The sequence below is a fragment of the Aethalodelphis obliquidens genome, unplaced genomic scaffold, assembly GCF_003676395.1.
Source record: "Aethalodelphis obliquidens isolate GAN/ISIS:26980383/991018 unplaced genomic scaffold, ASM367639v1 scaffold19, whole genome shotgun sequence".
Classification (NCBI taxonomy): Eukaryota; Metazoa; Chordata; class Mammalia; order Artiodactyla; family Delphinidae; genus Aethalodelphis; species Aethalodelphis obliquidens.
Window position 1 is genome coordinate 13180150 of NW_020837963.1, and position 17899 is coordinate 13198048.

Genomic DNA, 17899 nt, shown 5'->3' on the forward strand with positions numbered 1-17899 from the left:
AACTCCCTTGTGGTACCTTTTTATATGTAAAGATGTTTTATATTTTCCAAATATTCATCTGTAAATACGTTTCAAGGTTTAAATAGACAGTATGTATGATTGATACATCAAGGATGATCAGGGCACCTACTTGGTATCTTTTCAAGACACTGTCATGGGGACTTGGTTAAGAATCTGCCTGCCAATGCAGAGGACACGGGTTCGACCCCTGGTCCAGGAAGATCCCACATGCTGCGGAGCAGCTAAGCCCGTGCACCGCAACTATTGAGGCTGCGCCCTAGACCCCACGAGCCACAAGTACTGAAGCCCGCGTGCCTAGAGCCCGTGCTCTGCAACGAGAGAAGCCACCGCAATGAGAAGCCCGCACATCGCAACGAAGCGTAGCCCCTGCTCGCCACAACTAGAGAAAGCCCAAGTGCAGCAACAAATACCCAAAGCAGCCAAAAAAAAAAAAAAAAAAAAAGACACTGTCATGGTTTCATGAATGTCTATGCCTGGTCACAGAGTCTTACTTCTCGGTCCATTTGAACATTAACATCTTCACAAATTCTGGGTCCCAGAAATTGAAGGGATGAAGGGCACAGCTGATATTTCATTACTGTCTCCCCTGCTGTATTTAAAGTCAGCTTAGAGGACACAACTTAGATTACAAACTCTTCCCAGACAGCTGACTTCACACCCAAAGTTTTGCACCAAGATCATACTGCAAACACATGGTTAATATTTTATATGTCCCTTGGAAACACGTTTGGTTTGAACGATCTCCAGGGTTTCCTACAGATGGCCAGCGATTCTAACTATCTGTTCTGGCTTTCAGATTTTTGGACAGGTCAATTAACAGAAGTGTCTAAGTTTCTACAGATCTGATAGGTTTAAGGATTTATGAGAATACTTACAGAGCTTCCAAAGCTTCCAGTGTTTTCCTGGGATGATGGTGGTAAGTGTTTAAAGGTAGCTGACTTCACATTCTGTGTATCAGTCACTGAGCTGAGAGCTTGGCATGTACTATTTTATTTCATTTGCTGAGGGTCAAACTGTTATCCCCATTTTACAGATGAGGAAACTGACATTGAGAGGTTAAGTTCTCTGCCCAAGGGCATATAGGAGGTACATGGGATAAAATTCCTTATTGAAAGTCTATGCTTAGTCGCAACACTCAGTGCCTTAATTGTACCTAAGAGCATCACCATGGGGTAAGTTGGAGAAGAGATAATTAATCCAATTTATAGCTGAGGAGACATATAACTAAGAGACACACAGTTAACTTTGTGTTGGAGCTAGTATGGGTGTGTGCCCAGCCAGGATGCCCTCGACGTCCTCGGATGTCTCCACTCAAGGTGACCTCTGAGGAAACTGAGCAAGGGGGAGGGGCATAAAATGGAGGTCACTACTGGTAAGCGTGGGTTCACCCTTACAAGAGAATTCCTCGCTGTCACCTAGAATCCGGGTCTCTGACTTCATATGAAATGCCTTTTGCCCTCTGTTTACCTGGGAGGAAGAAGGTCCTTGGAACTGCCTGGCTCCTGCCCTCTACCCCATCCAGCCCCCTACGCTGACAGGTCATGTGGTGTCCCAAAGGTGCCCCTTGGCAGTGTCCTTAGAAGAGCCCCTGGGGCAGAGGGGCTCAGTAGTTCAGCCGCCGTCTCTTTTTTTAAAAAAATAAATTTATTTATTTTATTTTTGTATGCACTGAGTCTTTGTTGCTGCACGCGGGCTTTCTCTCGTTGCAGCAAGCAGGGCTACTCTTTGTTGCGGTGCACGGGCTTCTCACTGCAGTGGCTTCTCTTGTTGTGGGGCACAGGTTCTAGGGGTGCGAGCTTCAGTAGTTGTGGTGCACAGGCTCATTAGTTGTGGTGCAAGGGCTTAGCTGCTCCGCGGCATGTGGGGGTCTTCCTGGACCAGGGCTCGAACCCATGTCCTCTGCACTGGCAGGTGGATTCTCAACCACTGCACCACCAGGGAAGCCAGCCATCTCTTTTAAATCTATGGTGTACTGTACAATTTTTATTTGAAGAACTATGGCTTTCAAAAAAAAGATAAAATGACCACTGCCTTGGCCCATTCTCCCAGGAACTAAGAATGAGAGATGTGTGTGATATCATGATTTACAGTAAGAAATACGTATTTGGTGTTTGTCCTGTTCCTGGGACAGATCTAAAAACTTGGATTCTCCTAAGTGGTGAGAGTTACAAAAGTGTCATCTGCTATTTAATGAGGTGACTTTAGGAAAGCACCTAGGGATTGGGAAATGGGCTACAGGTTGAATCAGTCACCAATAGCAATGATTTAACCCATCACATCGATGCAATGAAGTCCCATTAAAGCCCTAAAGGAGAGGTCTGAAGAGCTTCTGGGTTGGCGAACAGGCAGAGATTTGGGAAGAGGGTGAACCTTTCCCCATCCCTTGTACAATGCACCTCTTCCACCTGCCTATTCCTGAGTTATAGTCTTTTATGATAAACCAGTGATCTAGAACAAGCAAAATATTTCAGTTCTGTGAGCTGCTTTAGCAAATTAATTGAACCCCAAAAGGGGGTCATTGGAACCTCCCATCTATAGCTGGTAGGTCAGAAGCACAGGTGACAACCTGGACATGCCACTGGTGTCTGAAGTTGGGGGGAGAGCAGTCTTGTAGGACTGAGCCCTTAACCTGTGGGGTCTGAGGTTAGCTTCAGGTACGATGGATAGTGTCAGAATTATGTCGAATTGTAGGACAGCCAGCTGGTGTTAGAGAATTCCTTAGGGGTGTGGGAAAAGCACACACACATTAGAACTGGGTGCAGAATTGTTTCATGTGACTCACCCAAGTTCCCACAGCTAGTCAGGCTCAGGCTGCCACTGCAGGGACCTACAAGGAGTAGGGAGTTTGGTTAGCCCAGCTTGCAGGTAACGAGGAAGTGCATTCCCTGTAGAAGATTCAAAAACAGTAGCAAAACCAACTAAAAAGTCATAGTTTTTCTTACATTATTATTGCCATGAATGGATGTCAGTGATAAAACACTCCTCCTCTCAAAAATCTTTTTGTTGTAGTTCCTGCTCAATTTCAATAATATATAGGTAAACTTAAAAAAAAAATACTACTTAGCTACAATAAATGTGGGAGTCTATGGAAGCTAATTCTGAGAACTCCTGGTTACACAGCCCACCTGTCACACCGAAGTTCAGGTGCATGTGTTGTTGCAACAGGAGCTTTGAGGCTGGCTTCCAGCAGTAAGTGTCTTCCAGCCTCTGGTATTACATATGCCTGAGCTTCTGCAGCAGACGTGAAATGAGCAATTATAAAGACAAGAGACAGAAGAGTGACATGAAATTTAAAACAACCAATCACAAAACAGAATGCTTCCTTCAATTCCAACAACCCTCTGTAGCCACTTGGAGTTTATATTTGCATTCAAAATTTAAAACAGTGAAACATACAGTGAGTTCTGACTTACCTCCAAAAATTCAAAATGAATTCTAGATTAATAAAAGAAAACATCACTGCCTGGGTTTCTTCTCCAGAAATGAAAATTATTCTTATTCATTTCATTTCCTGATTGCTAACTGAAAATAATTTTGTCCTATAGAGAAGGAGGTTTCAAAAAATCATCTGCATTGCATGTCAAATACTTGGGGTACACCACGGCTGGCTGGTCTCCAACTCCTGGGCTTTAGCTCTGTTCCCCATATCATGCTGCCTGCTACGAATGTCACCCCAAATTCATATGTTGAAGTCCTAACCCTCCAGTACCTCAGAATGTGACCTTATTTTGAAATAAGGTCGTTGCAGATGTAATTAGTTAAGGTGAGGTCATGAGGATGAGCCCCAATCCAGTATGAATGGTGTCATCATAAAATCTGGACATTTGGACACAGAGACAGACACACACACAGAGAGACTGCCATGTGAAGATCGGAGTTATGCTGCCACAAGGAACTAGCAGAATCTGGGAAAGAAACCAGAAACAGACCCTTCCCTAGTACCTTCAGAGTGAGCATGGCCTTGAGCTTGGACTTCTATGGCCTCTAGAACTGGGAGACGACAGATTTCCATTGTTTAAGCCTCTCAGTTTATGGTACTTTGTTACAGTAGCCATAGTAAATACATACATTGTTTCAATGTGTGGCTTTAAATTTTTAAGTTCCTTAATTCCTAGGAACAGAAGATGTTACAGTTAGATACTGCTTATTGTGTGTCTACAAATTCAGAATTCACCTCCCACGTGACTGTGAACCTAAAAGGGAAAGAGGTGGCTAGCTTTCATAACAAATGATACACTTAAGATGTAAATGACCATGTTCTGTTTTCTCTCTCCTAATTACCCAAAGATAAGACATGCTACTTTTTTGCCACTTAACTAGGTTACAAGTTATTTGAAGTGAACAACGGGAAGAAACAACTGGTATTTAATGCAAATAAGGGTAGGCTGCTCAAACAGGAACGACTGATGAAGGCCTCCTACAAACATCTATTCTGATGTGCATTTTAAGAGAAAACATAAAACCTATAGAGGTGTCCAACATTTATTAAAACAGCTGCAAAATGTTTTGAGGTTTTAAAAAATGCCAATTAAAAAAGCATTTTATTCCATCTCTTAAAAAACATGGCCCCAGGGCTTCCCTGGTGGCGCAGTGGTTGAGAGTCCACCTGCCGATGCAGGGGACACAGGTTCGTGCCCCGGTCCGGGAAGATCCCACATGCCGCGGAGCGGCTGGGCCTGTAAGCCACGGCCGCTGAGCCTGCGCGTCCGGAGCCTGTGCTCCGCAACGGGAGAGGCCACGACAGTGAGAGGCCCGCGTACCGCAAAAAAAAAAAACAAAACATGGCCCCAGGAAAAAATGCCAATTCATTCTAAACTTTCTTCTCCCCTTGGTCAATATTTGCTTCCCTTTACAATCTCCGTGTACCTTTCTGGGAGCACTAGCACATGGTGGGGAGGCCTGTGTTGGATTTAGCAATACCTATCCCTCTCCCACACCTACTCCACCCTGAACACAAAGGCATGTAATACCGAGAGAACATTGTTTTTAAAGGCTGAAGTGAAATAAAACGTAAAACCACCAACCAAAATACATTTGAGTATTTTTTGCTCTTTCACATGCCAACCTTCTCCAAAGACCCAGACTTCAGCCCTCACCTCCTGCAAGGACTTGCTCTATGGACACAGGAAAATTACTTCCTCAGCCCAATTGTTATCATCATACTATTCATAACTTTTATCATACCGTTACTAAGGCTAATAAACGTTTGTAATAGTTAACATGTGACCTCACCTGGTTTAGGTGCAGGCATGCTGTGGAACTCTGAGTTGAGTTGGGAAGATGGGCTGGGGAGGAAGCAGGCCCTGGGGGAGGTGTTCAGAGGACTCTCCCCAACACCTTCCACCCCACCTCTACTCTCCAGAGCGAACCCTCAACTGTCCATCATCAATCAATGCCAGGGATAAACTCCCAACACGTAGCAAGTCTCACTGTCCTGAACTTAATATTTCAACACAATAATCCTCCTGACTGCCCAGAGCTCTTTCCAAAAAAAAAAGGAAAAAAAAGGTAGTGTAAGGATAAAGAGAAGAGCATCAATAAGTCGATCAATAAATGAGGGGCTTAAATAATCATTCAATCTTCATAGCCACGCCAGGAATGAATACACATTCCAAGTACACAATCCAAGAAAAAACGACTTAAAAGCCTTTAACTACTACATGGATTTGAACATTAGATATCTGGAACAAATTAAAATCTTTTTAAAGCCCATTTTGAAAGCGCTCTGAAAAGACCATGCTCTGGATTTACGATGGGCCATTCCTCAATATCTGAGTTGTGACACACATACTCTGTCATTCTATAGTCAGTGAAAAGCCAAGCTACACTCAAGACCCAAAGTTGGTGTTTTGGCCACAAAACGGGCCGCCTCCGAACACTCGTCAGCCAGACCTGCCTAGCAGGTCAGCCCCTGGGCTCAGGGCTGCCTACACTCAACCCAGACTCAGAGGCCACACCCTCTCCTTTGCTTTTTCACCTCAGAAATCTGGCGATGGTGACTTCGCGTCTTAGCTTTCCAAAGTCTAAATGCCATGCAGAGAAAACAACGTCGCCCAACCCTGATGCTGCTAATTCCGTGCGTGTTTGTGCGTATCACAGGAGGATTTATCTTTACAACGCTTGTCACGCTTGTCACGGTTTAGACACGCTATCAGTAAGAGAGGAATCATTCAAAAGAGATTTAAATTTTGCCATTAAGACCAAATACAAAATACAACTAACATTCAACACATTCTGAAAACTGAATCAATGACCTAGGCTGTCCTAGGTCAGATGCGGAAATCTGGGAGATTATTCAGGTTGTCTTCAAAAGCTACAGACAGATGGTTTCTGTCTGTTCCATTAGGGAAATGATTAGTTTTACATCTGCGTTAGCATTAGAAAGGCTATGGCTCTCAGCTCTGGCCCCGCTCATCGTGGTTCCCCCCGCCGCCCCACTCCAGTCACCTTCAGCCCACACACAGGGACACACTCACAAAGGCAGCAAGTCACTTTCATCCCTTTTCCAGATCCTCAAATCTTGATGCACTGGCTTTTTCATTTGCGAACAACTTACTGTCTGCCTGACCCGTTCTTGGTATTCTGCCTTGTACTAGGGTTGCTTTTGTTTCTTAAAGAGAAGTAAATTCCAAAGCTCAGGACCAAGCCCTATTCCTCTTATTTCCCAACTGAGGCAGGATGAAGGGATGGTGAAGGGCTTCAGTCTGAAGACAAAGAGACAGGGCTGAAATCCCAGCTCTACCTTTTACCACTCATGGGACCTTGGGGAAGATAGCCTCACTAAGTCTCCTCATTTGTAAAATGAAGGTAATGCCTATCTTACAGATCCTTGTGAAGCCCAATCTTGGTCTCAGGTAAAACCCCTAGCAGGGTGCACAGCACCTGGGACCCAAGTATCCACGGAGTGAACCATTTCATCAGAAATTCAGCAAGACAGCACAGCTCTGAGAAAACGAATAATATATTTCTCAATAAAACTTAAATAGTTTCTTATTTTTTTTTTTTTTTTCCCGCTTGCGTCTCCCTCCCTCCCACCCTCCCTATCCCACCCCTCCAGGCGGTCACAAAGCACCGAGCTGATCTCCCTGTGCTATGCGGCTGCTTCCCACTAGCTATCTACCTTACGTTTGGTAGTGTATATACGTCCATGCCTCTTTATCGCTTTGTCACCATTTACACTTCCCCCTCCCCATAGCCTCAAGTCCATTCTCTAGTAAGTCTGTGTCTTTATTCCTGTTTCACCCCTAGGTTTTTCATGACATTTTTTTTTTTTTAATTCCATATATATGTGTTAGCATACGGTATTTGTCTCTCTCTTTCTGACTTACTTCACTCTGTATGACAGACTCTAGGTCTATCCACCTCATTACAAATAGCTCAATTTCGTCTCTTTTTATGGCTGAGTAATATTCCATTGTATATATGTGCCACATCTTCTTTATCCATTCATCCGATGATGGACACTTAGGTTGTTTCCATCTCTGGGCTATTGTAAATAGAGCTGCAATGAACATTTTGGTACATGACTCTTTTTGAATTATAAACTATTATAAGCCTAGAATACTTGTGTGCAGAAGTTTTCAAGTGAAAAGCAGAGTAAGAAAATAAAGGTAATAGGAACCTTCGTATTTTACTTGAGAGTTTGCAAACAGTTTTCACATGCCATTAATGCACTTCAGCTATACAATGTCATTGAAAAGTAACTTATTTTTGTTTTATTCTCTGGGATATCTCCATGGCTCAGAACAGTGGCTGACACACAGCTGACCTTTGAATAAAGAACTGCCAAATGAATGAACTTTATAGATAAAGAATCAAGCTCAGAGGTCACTGTTGTATCCACATTCTCAGAGCTCATAACAAGCAGGGGACCAGAACCAGATCTTATCATCTGAATACAAATCCTGCATCCTTTCCCCTCATCACCTTGTCTCTGGCCACTGGGGTAAGGTTCCAGAGAACTTTGATCATTTAAGGCACTATATACTTTCTAGAGGATAACTCCAAGACCTCCTAAAAGTGGACCCAAATTAAACAAACAAAACTATCACTCTTGTACAGCTAGGAAACAGTTATAGTTAGTAATCTAACTACTTAAATGCATATTTTTGCTGTCCTCAAGTCTGCATAGCAAACAATCATGGAATGAAAAAAGTGAAACAAACAACTTTCAAAACCGGGTTTGACGGAAAGATCACTGGCTGAGTCTGCTTTGAAATAATACGGGGGAGGGAAGAAATAGAGGTATAGATGAAAGACTGTTGGCCATGGCCATGAACAAGGGGGCTTGATTATATGATTATTTCTATTTTTATATGTGTCTGAAATCTTCCTCAATTAGAAGCAAAGAAACAAACAACGAGCCTTAAAATTCATGTATTACCATTGGGTCAGCATCATATGCAGCGTATATGTCCTAATTCATAACACAGGCTCCGAAGGGACCACATGCTTTGTGCGGTCATTAGCCCATCTTGTGAACTCATATTAAATAACTCACATGAAATAAGTCTTCTCATGGTCAAAAGGAGAGTATTGTTAAGTGAAACTGAATATTTCATATTTTCTAAAGTGAAAAGTGGATTTCACTGAATATTTCATAAAGTGAAATGTCACAGAAAACTGCAGCATTTTCTAGGTTTGGGGCTGCCCCATTTGTATGATACCTGAGGAGGCATATGTGCTCTGGATCACTAAGAACATTTAGTATTTATCTTGCTTTTGTGCATTACAACTTTCAAAAAGAAAAGTTTTATTGGAGTAGAGTTGATTTACAATGTTGTGTTAGTTTCTGCTGTACAGCAAAGTGTATCAGTTATACACATACATATATCCACTCTTTTTTAGATTCTTTTCCCACATAGGTCATTACAGAGTTTTGAGAAGAGTCCCCTGTGCTCTACAGTAGGTCCTTATTTGGTATCTATTTTATATAGAGTAGTGTGTATTTGTCAATCCCAGTCTCCCAATTTATCCCTCCCTCCCTCCCCACCCCCAACATTATAACTTTTTTTTAAGAATCACTTTTAACTCAAATACTGTCCCATCCTTAGTTTTCTTCTCCTCTACATGTGAGTAAAATATAATTATCTGCATTTCAAGGATGCACAAACTGAGGCTGAGAAAAGTTACAGGGAGTGCTCAAGGCCCACAGCTGGTTGCCACAGGGCTGAAACCGGAACCAAGTCCAAATTCTCCAGTTGCCAAGGCTATGTCCCTGTGTCATGACCCAGCAGCATGCTTAACATGCCCACAGCTCTTCCTAGTGCAGCACTGGTGAAGAGCATGGGCTCCAGAGCCACACTTCCCGCCAGCTGTGAGACCTCAGGAAAGCTCATTAAGTCACACTGCTGTTCCTCAGTTTTCTTATCTGTCAAATGGGTACGATAATAGTGCCTGCCTCTTAGGGTTGCTGTGAGGATGAAATGAGCGCATACATAGAAAGTTCCTGGAATACAGCCAGGCCCAAAGGGAGGGTGCAGTAAATACTAGCCGTCCTAATTCTTACCGTGAGAGGAGTAAACACTAGAAGAAACGTGTGACCAAAGAAACACTTCAGGAACAGCTAAGAAATTACTACAGCCCATGCAGGGCTCAAATTTACCTTCATTTGTTGAATTATTCATAGGGAGGGGAATACCTAGCTCGTAACCTGCCGTGCTCGGGCCGCAGGAAAATGTCACCCTAGTAGTGAGGGAGACATTAAATATTTTACTCTCCCAGCTGCTCACAACAAAGCAGACTGGGGTGTATCCATTACCAGCTTTTTCAACGCTCCCGAGTAAACGAAAAACATGTCACAAAACCCAAACTCTGGAATTCAAAATATAATCCAGACCACACTTCTTTTGGTCCGTATCTTTGCATAATGAATAAAAGTAGGATTTCTCAGAATGAGAAAGTGTTGTTTTCAGACACAGAAACTGTCTTTACATCTGACACCTCTGCCACCATGCACAGTGTGTCTCTTGCCAGCAAGAGACACACTATACCAGCCAGCCCAAAATAGTCCCAGGTTGTTTATCAACAATGTGTAATCGTACATTGGAGAACCCCAAGCTGAATGTATTCTTATATTCACATATTACACTCCCACTGGAATTGGCGTATTAAACCGTTTCTATGACGGCATCCTATTTCAATGGTAAAACTCATGCATTATATAACCATGTCAACTTTTGGGAAGGGAAAACTTAGAACACAGACCGATTCTTCTCATTTTTTTCCTACCAAAATAAAAAAACCTTGATAAAACTTCCTATGGTTTAGGCAATTTCACATCAACTGCTTCATCAAGTTAATCCTTGATTATTTGAGTGTTTAATGATTGATTTCTTCACTGTCTATGGATCCCCGGCCGGGCTCCCTCCCTGGTCAGCTGCATGGCCTCCTCTGTTTACACAGGCAAGCTCCCAGAGGGACTTTCTAACTTTTAACTGTTTGAAGAGTGGGCAAAAGGGATCAATACCATTACGCTAATAATTTCCAGGCCTTAAATGCAGAGCATCCCTCCATATTCTCTTACGTTCTCTATAGAGTCATAGAACAGTCATCCAGTTATTTCCTTAGGATAGATTCTAAGGATAGAATAGTTATTAAAAAAAAAAATCTTCTCTAAAGATGGAGTTCTGTTTCTACAGGTTGTATAAGGAACATGTTGGAGTACTACATGTAGAACATGAACACTACTACATGCATAGCAGTAACATGTTGGCATTTAAGGTTTCATATGCCTTTTTCTTTCCCTCAAATTCTAACAAACATTTTCAAGGACCAACTGGAATAAATTCTACTGATTTTATTTATTTTAATACAATTTATCATACAATAGGTACTCAGTGTATAGGTTTTAATTGATCAAAGAAGTACATTTAAGAAAGTTAAGGAAGGGCCCTTTCTCTCACATTATCCTTAAGTTAACTTTTCTTTTTCAAGTACTCAGGTGTCAAAAAATAACAAGTATTGGTATGGGGGAGGGATGGATTGGGAGCTTGGCATTAGTAGATGCAAACTATTTTATATAAGGAATGGATAAACAACAAGATCCTACTGTATAGCACATGGAACTACATTCAATATCCTGTGAACAACCATAATGGAAAAGAATATGAAAAAAATATATATGTATATAGACATATATATATAACTGAATCACACTGCTGTACAGTAGAAATTAACACAACATTGCAGATCAACTATACTTCAATAAATTTAAAAATAAGTGTTAGTGAGGACAAGTTGGAACTCTTGTGCATTGCTGATGGAAATACAAAGTGAGGCAGCCACTGTGGAAAAAAGTATGGTTGGTGGTTCCTCAAAAAATTAAACATAGGGCTTCCCTGGTGGCGCAGTGGTTGAGAGTCCGCCTGCCGATGCAGGGGACACGGGTTCGTGCCCCAGTCCGGGAAGATCCCACATGCCGTGGAGCGGCTGGGCCCGTGAGCCATGGCCGCTGAGCCTGCGCGTCCAGAGCCTGTGCTCCGCAATGGGAGAGGCCACAACAGTGAGAGGCCCACGTACCGCAAAAAAAAAACAAAACAAAACAAAAATTAAACATAGAATTACCAGACAATCCAGCAATTCCATTTTTGGGTATATACCCAAGAGTTGAAGCAGGGATTCAAGCAGATATACATACACCCATGTCATAGCAGCATTATTCATAATAGCCAAAAGGTGGAAATAACCTAAGTGTCCATCAATGGATGAATGGATACATTCTGGCATATCATATAATGGAATATTATTCTACCTTAAAAGGAAAGACTGATGCACGCTACAACATGGATGAACCTCAAGGACATTATGCTAAGTGCAATAACCCAGCCACAAAAGGACAAATACTTTATGGTTCCACTTATACGAAGTACCTAGAGTAGTCAAATTCATAGAGAAAGACAGTAGAATAGAAAGGAGAATGGTGGTTTCAGGGGCTGGGGGGGAGGGGAAATGGGGAGTTAGTGTTCAAAGGGTACAGAGTTTCAGTTTGGAAAGATGGAGAAGTTCTGGAGATGGGTGGTGACGACGGTTGTACAACCATGTGAAGGTACTTACTGCCGCTGAGCTGTATGGTTATTAAAATGGCAAATTTTATGTATACTTTACCCTAATTTTTAAAAAGGTACTCAGTGGTTCTTTATCTCCTCTGGATAAAGGAGAAGAGATTTAAATTGGTTTCAGCTAAAAATTTTCCGACAGGACAAGCTGCCTAAAGCATAACCAAAGTATCATCTTTGGAGGTGTTTCTTGAGAATCTACTCCTCTGAGTCATGAGGTACGCTAAAGGCTGGGGACACAGTGTCAAATGGGAAGTCACAGGTTCCTACCTTCATGGAGCTTATGGCTTAGCTCAGTGGTTCCCAAACTTTAGCTGGCATCAGACTCCCGTGGAGGGCTTGCTAGGCCCAACCTTCAGAATTTTTGATTCAGGAGGTCTAGGCTGGGACCTGAGAATTTGCATTTCTAGCCAACTCCCAGGTGATGCAGATACGGCTGGTCCAGGGACCACACTTTGTGAAGCTCTAGTGTAAGGGGAGAGACTTATAGGTAAATAAGCAATTTCAAACAAGTGTGGTAGGTGCTATGATGGGGATACACCTAGGATACACAGCAGCAGGGGCACAAAGCTTTCCCCAGAGGAGATGCTACAGGAATTGACATCTAGTCTGAGACCCATAGGACATGTAGGAGTGAGCCAGGTGAAGGGAAGGGAAAGGGCATTCCAGGCAGAGGGCACAGTGTTTGCAAAGGTCTAGAGGTGAGAATGCACACAGCCTGATGTTGGAATGCAAGTCTGTCCACACGATGAGAAGTCAGAGGACGATGGGGAAAGTGATGAGAGGGAAAGTGAGGAGCAAGAAATTGAGAAGTGACAGATAGTAAAAGCCATTAGGAGCCTAGAGTTTATCCTCAGGGCAATGTGGAGCCTTAGGAAGGGCTTTCAGCATTAAAGTTCTAAGGACTAAGGTTAGATCATCACATCCCAGGGAGGGCTTACTTCCAGCAGAGACACTGCCTGAGGGGTTGCAGACGGGGCGGTGGCACCTGTCCCTCTGATTCTTAGTTCATCCAACCCCACTGAAGCTCTAGCTCCTCAGACGGCCAACTGCTGCCTGAGTTACAGGCTATTTCAGGTGGGAATAGTCCAAGTCCGCTGTGACTACCTACTAGTAAGCCACCAGCCGTGTCAGGCTATTTTCATGTAATTAACTCAAATTGAATTGAAAGCCAGTTCCTCAGTCAGTTGCACTATAGCCACATTTCAAGTGCTCGATAGCCACGTGTGTCTAGTGACTAGATACAGGACACGTTCATCCTCATAGAAAGCTCTACTGGACACACCGGTCTGGAAGATTTAGGCAGGACTGGATCTAAAACTTGCCAGGCATCTTGATTTTATTATAGGAAACCAGCCCACAACTGTTTTGAGACTTCACTCATGAAGACACACACACATACAGTTCTAAATTGACTTTTTAAATTACAGAGTAAAAAATTAGACCACTGGTCACCCTTCACAATAAGTATTCAAGCTACAAATACCCTAGATAGCATTTACATAAGGAGATACAAGGAATACTTTTTCCAAGCCGATAAGAAGAACCCTAAAATCACACTTATTCTCCAAAGCCATTTTGAAATCCTCAAAATAACTGGCCAAGGGAATTGCGGGAGGATAAGACACCCTAGATTAAAGTTCTAAAAGGCCGTTTTTACTGCTTAGGTGCCAAAACAGTCAAGCGTTTACAGCTTCTTCTCTATTGTGTATTTTACCTACCTAATTTGATTCACAGGATTCTTAATATTACATTGCTAATCCTCACTCTAAGTTCTAAAAATAAAAGGCAAACGGTATTGTCTGCCAAGTTGGTAACAAACCCCAAGCCAAGCACAGAACTGGAAATTGATGCACGGAGGGAATGAATTATGCTGTAAAATGAAACACACGCCCGGAGAAAGGTTTAACCCTTGAACTGACCACAACAGCCATCAGTTTTAGCCACTTAAAAAGCGCAAGAAGCCAGAGGTGGGTGATAATTTCTGCAAATAATAATACAGAGATGGGACTTCCCTGGTGGTCCAGTGGGTAAGACTCCACGCTGCCAATGCAGGGGGCCTGGGTTTGATCCCTGGTTGGGGAACTAGATCCCGCACGCACCACAACTAAGAGTCTGCACGCTGCAACTAAGAACTCCGCATGCTACAACTAAGACCCGGCACAGCCAAAATAAATAAATAAATACATAAATTTTAAAAAAAACAAAAAATGGAGATGTTTTTATTTTCTCAGCTGGGAAACTGACCAGGATGTAACTGACCAGCCTGAGTAGAGAGGCAATGGCCAAGATCCCACTCTCCAAACCCCCCGGAAGAATCTGGTGGGCGAGTTCCCAGTGAAGAACTGGGTCCTTCCAGGTTGCCTGAGTGTTCTGGTCCTGATGCCAAGGGACGGGGGCTTTGAGGAGTATACCCAGGCAGCCCACATGTAGCCCCTTTGTTCCCCATTCTCCGGGACCAGGCATGTCACAAAGAAACAGGAGCTGGTGTCTGCATTGCTCAAAACCACTCAATAGCCCAGGAGAGCCCAGCCAACCCCTAACCCCACCCCCAGCCCTCTTTTCCACCAGCCTACATGCAACTCCCTCCCCCTCAGTGCTCTGTCTCTGCCTGGATCTGCCCTGTGGGGAGATGGAGAAGATCTAATCAGCTCCTTCCTCCATACTCCGTGATTAGAATCCTTCCTCAGGTTAAAACCAGCTTCTCTAGAGCCCTTCCAGGAATGCCCATGAGACTTTCTCCAACAAGCCACCATGAATGGAAGGCCATTTATTTACCAATTCCTGGCTTAGTTAAAATCAGGAACAACCAGCAAGAAACGGTGTAAGGCTCCTTGAGGGTGCTGGGGTAAAGCAAAAGGCAGTTAGTATGTGGATTATCTCAAGTGGCAAGAAAGAGCCAGAGAGGATCCCGGAACAGACCGTCAGGATGGGAGTTGGAGAAGAAAACTAACTCATAAGGAGCCCTGTGCTTACAGCATTCCAGGTGCATAGCAAACGGCATATATTCTCCAAGAATCGTTTATTTGTAATTCTGATTGAATAATGTATTAATGATAACACTAGCCAGCATTTATTGAACCTTTGTGCCAGGTACCGTTCCAACCACTCACACGCATACGTGCATATAAAGCTCATACAAAAACCCAATGAGGTTGGTCCTGTTATCCCCATTTTACAGATGAACACACTGAGGTCAAGACACTCACCCAGGATCTCACAACCAATACACAGGAGAACCTAGATGCAAATCTAGTCAGTGTGGTTCCAGCATCCTGCTCGTAAAACCGTCATGCCGAGAACTCCTTTTCCTTATTCTCAGGCAGAATTGCCTTAGCCCAACAGTCCTCCCCAAGTACCCTACCCACCCGTGCTGCCTACATGCTAAGATTTTAGTTTATTGTCTGGAAATAAGGTGGGATCTTCCCAGAGTAGTCCTCAAAATGCACATTTGCCTCCAGAGGCCTGTGTTCTACATAAAATGATACAAGGAACTTGGTCACCTTGTGCATTCATGTTTCTGTTCAGTTTGGAAGGCCAGAGGCCCTCTCTCCACTCCCCGTCTTCCTTGGTCCATGACCTGCGTGCGACACAATACCGCTTCCACTATGTCCAGCCAGCCCACTGTGAGAACAAGGGGCCCTCGGAGTCAAACCACTGAGACAAGAGCTTCAGGGGTGGGAAGGGGCTAGAGGAGAAGGAGAGGCTGGGACGGGGACTTGAGATTAACCAGCCAGAGGGGCAAACCACGTGTGAAGGACCGGTGTGTGGAGCCTGTCTCCTGCAGCAGACCTCAAGTGCATGGCAATATACCCACATGTGACAACATCTGGACATGTTAAAGAGAGACCGAAAAGGGACAGGGGACAGTCAGACGTGGGTTATTTAGCATCTCCTCTCTACTAAGAAATGGACTTTCATTTTTATCAGAAGGAAATGTGGACTTAGTGCTGATACAACTGATGGGAGAATTAAGATAGTAAAACATTTTTCACAACTACCTCATCAAATCAAAACAGAGCTATTTCTGTTGGCGAAAAACTCCCTCCTTTAGAGGATATGTTAGTCACCCTTCACACGCTCAGATGGCTTCACTGAGCATGATACAGCCCACCCCCAGCAGTGGACTCTGTACATCTCATATTTTGAGATAATTCCCTTCTGCGCCTTACTCTGACCCTTCAATCTGCCTTCTTCATAATTCCTAAGTGATCTGAGATTACAGGTTCTCCTTACTTAAGCTTCCAAGAATCAGGCTGAGGAGTCCTTTTCAGGCATTTGCACTTTAAAAGTCCAATGTTGAATTTCCTTTTTAACAAGTGATGAGCTGTCAATGCCTCAAGAGTCTCTCAGGGGCTTCCCTGGTGGCGCAGTGGTTGAGAGTCCGCCTGCCGATGCAGGGGACACGGGTTCGTGCCCCGGTCCGGGAAGATCCCACATGCCGCGGAGCGGCTGGGTCCGTGAGCCATGGCCACTGAGCCTGCGCGTCCGGAGCCTGTGCTCCGCAAGGGGAGAGGCCACAACAGTGAGAGGCCCGCGTACCGCACACACACAAAAAAAAAGTCTCTCAGGCCACACACAGAGGGGTGTGCCCTGGGGTACTGGCCTCAAGACTGAATTTTACTGTAATCCCTGACAATGGAAACCAATGAGCTGATCAGAATACATCCAGTTTCCAAAGATTTGAGTGGTATCAAACAAGATAAATCAGTTTTCCAGTAACGTCAAGAGGCACACTCTGTATTTTGCTTGGAACAACCAGAAAAACCACATTCAGAAGGGAGCACAGCCCGAGGCCCAGAAATTCGTGATTACCTGCGAGGAAAGAGGCCTTTAGCTTTGAGACAAATGAACCAAATCCTAGACCTCCAAGTTCAGAAAGAACCTTCCTGCCATCTCCAATGTCACACTTGTAATTTCCTTACCTACATCAGTGCTTTACAAAAAGAGTAAAGATTAATCATAAGGAACAAAACTCATACAATGTAAAATTTCACCATTTCCTCTGTTAACCCCAAATTAATGCAAGAAATTATTAGTTATATATAAAGTATATAAAGATACAGAGAGATATATGAAGATGTAAAGTACACATAGCATATGAAGCATATCTAAGTGTATAAAGTATAGAGAGATGTAAAATACGGTCCTCGTCCTCATAGGCTTGCAGCCCATGCAGCAACAGTGACAAAAACGCACCTCACCGTAATATAATTTCCTGTGACAGGTGCTAGGAGGGGAACCCACAGGAAGAGCAGTCAATTACACCTGAAGAGCTGGGACTTCAGGGAAGGACAGAGAGGAAGGAAGTTGATTGAATTGGGTCTTGAAGGGCAGGTGGGTCTGTGATCAGGCTGGGAGATGAGAAGAGAAGCAAGACATTTCAGGAGAGGAAACCATGGGTGCGAAGGTTCCAGAGCGTGGAAGGACACAGGGTTGGTTTAGTTACTGAAGTGAAGGCAGGCGTAGGAAGACGATGGTTGGAGGGGATGGCTGGAGAGGGGGACTCAGGTGAGACTGTGAAGGCCTTGCAGGTCAGAGGCATTTGCATATTTGCTAATTGGATGAAAGGTCACCTTGTTAATGAGGCCTCTGCAGTCATCTATGTAAAACCATAGCCCTCACCTCTTTCATCCTTACTCTTTACCCTCCTGGTGCCAATTTATTTTTTGCTTTGCATTTATCAGATAAATGACATTCCACTTCTTAATGTCCTTAATGACCAAGGTCTCTCTACACGAGAATGTAAGCTCCATGAGGCCAGGGGACTGTGTCTCATTTTTCTCCCTGTGGTATCCAGAACGTCTAGCCAGCAGCTTGCA

General features: G+C 43.7%; 1 protein-coding gene across 4 annotated transcripts in view; it reads right to left on the minus strand.

Annotated features, from left to right (window-relative positions):
• ATP8B1 (ATPase phospholipid transporting 8B1) overlaps window positions 1-17899 on the minus strand; it is a 112793-nt gene that overhangs the window by 72136 nt on the left and 22758 nt on the right. The gene's annotated exons all lie outside the window — the stretch shown is intronic.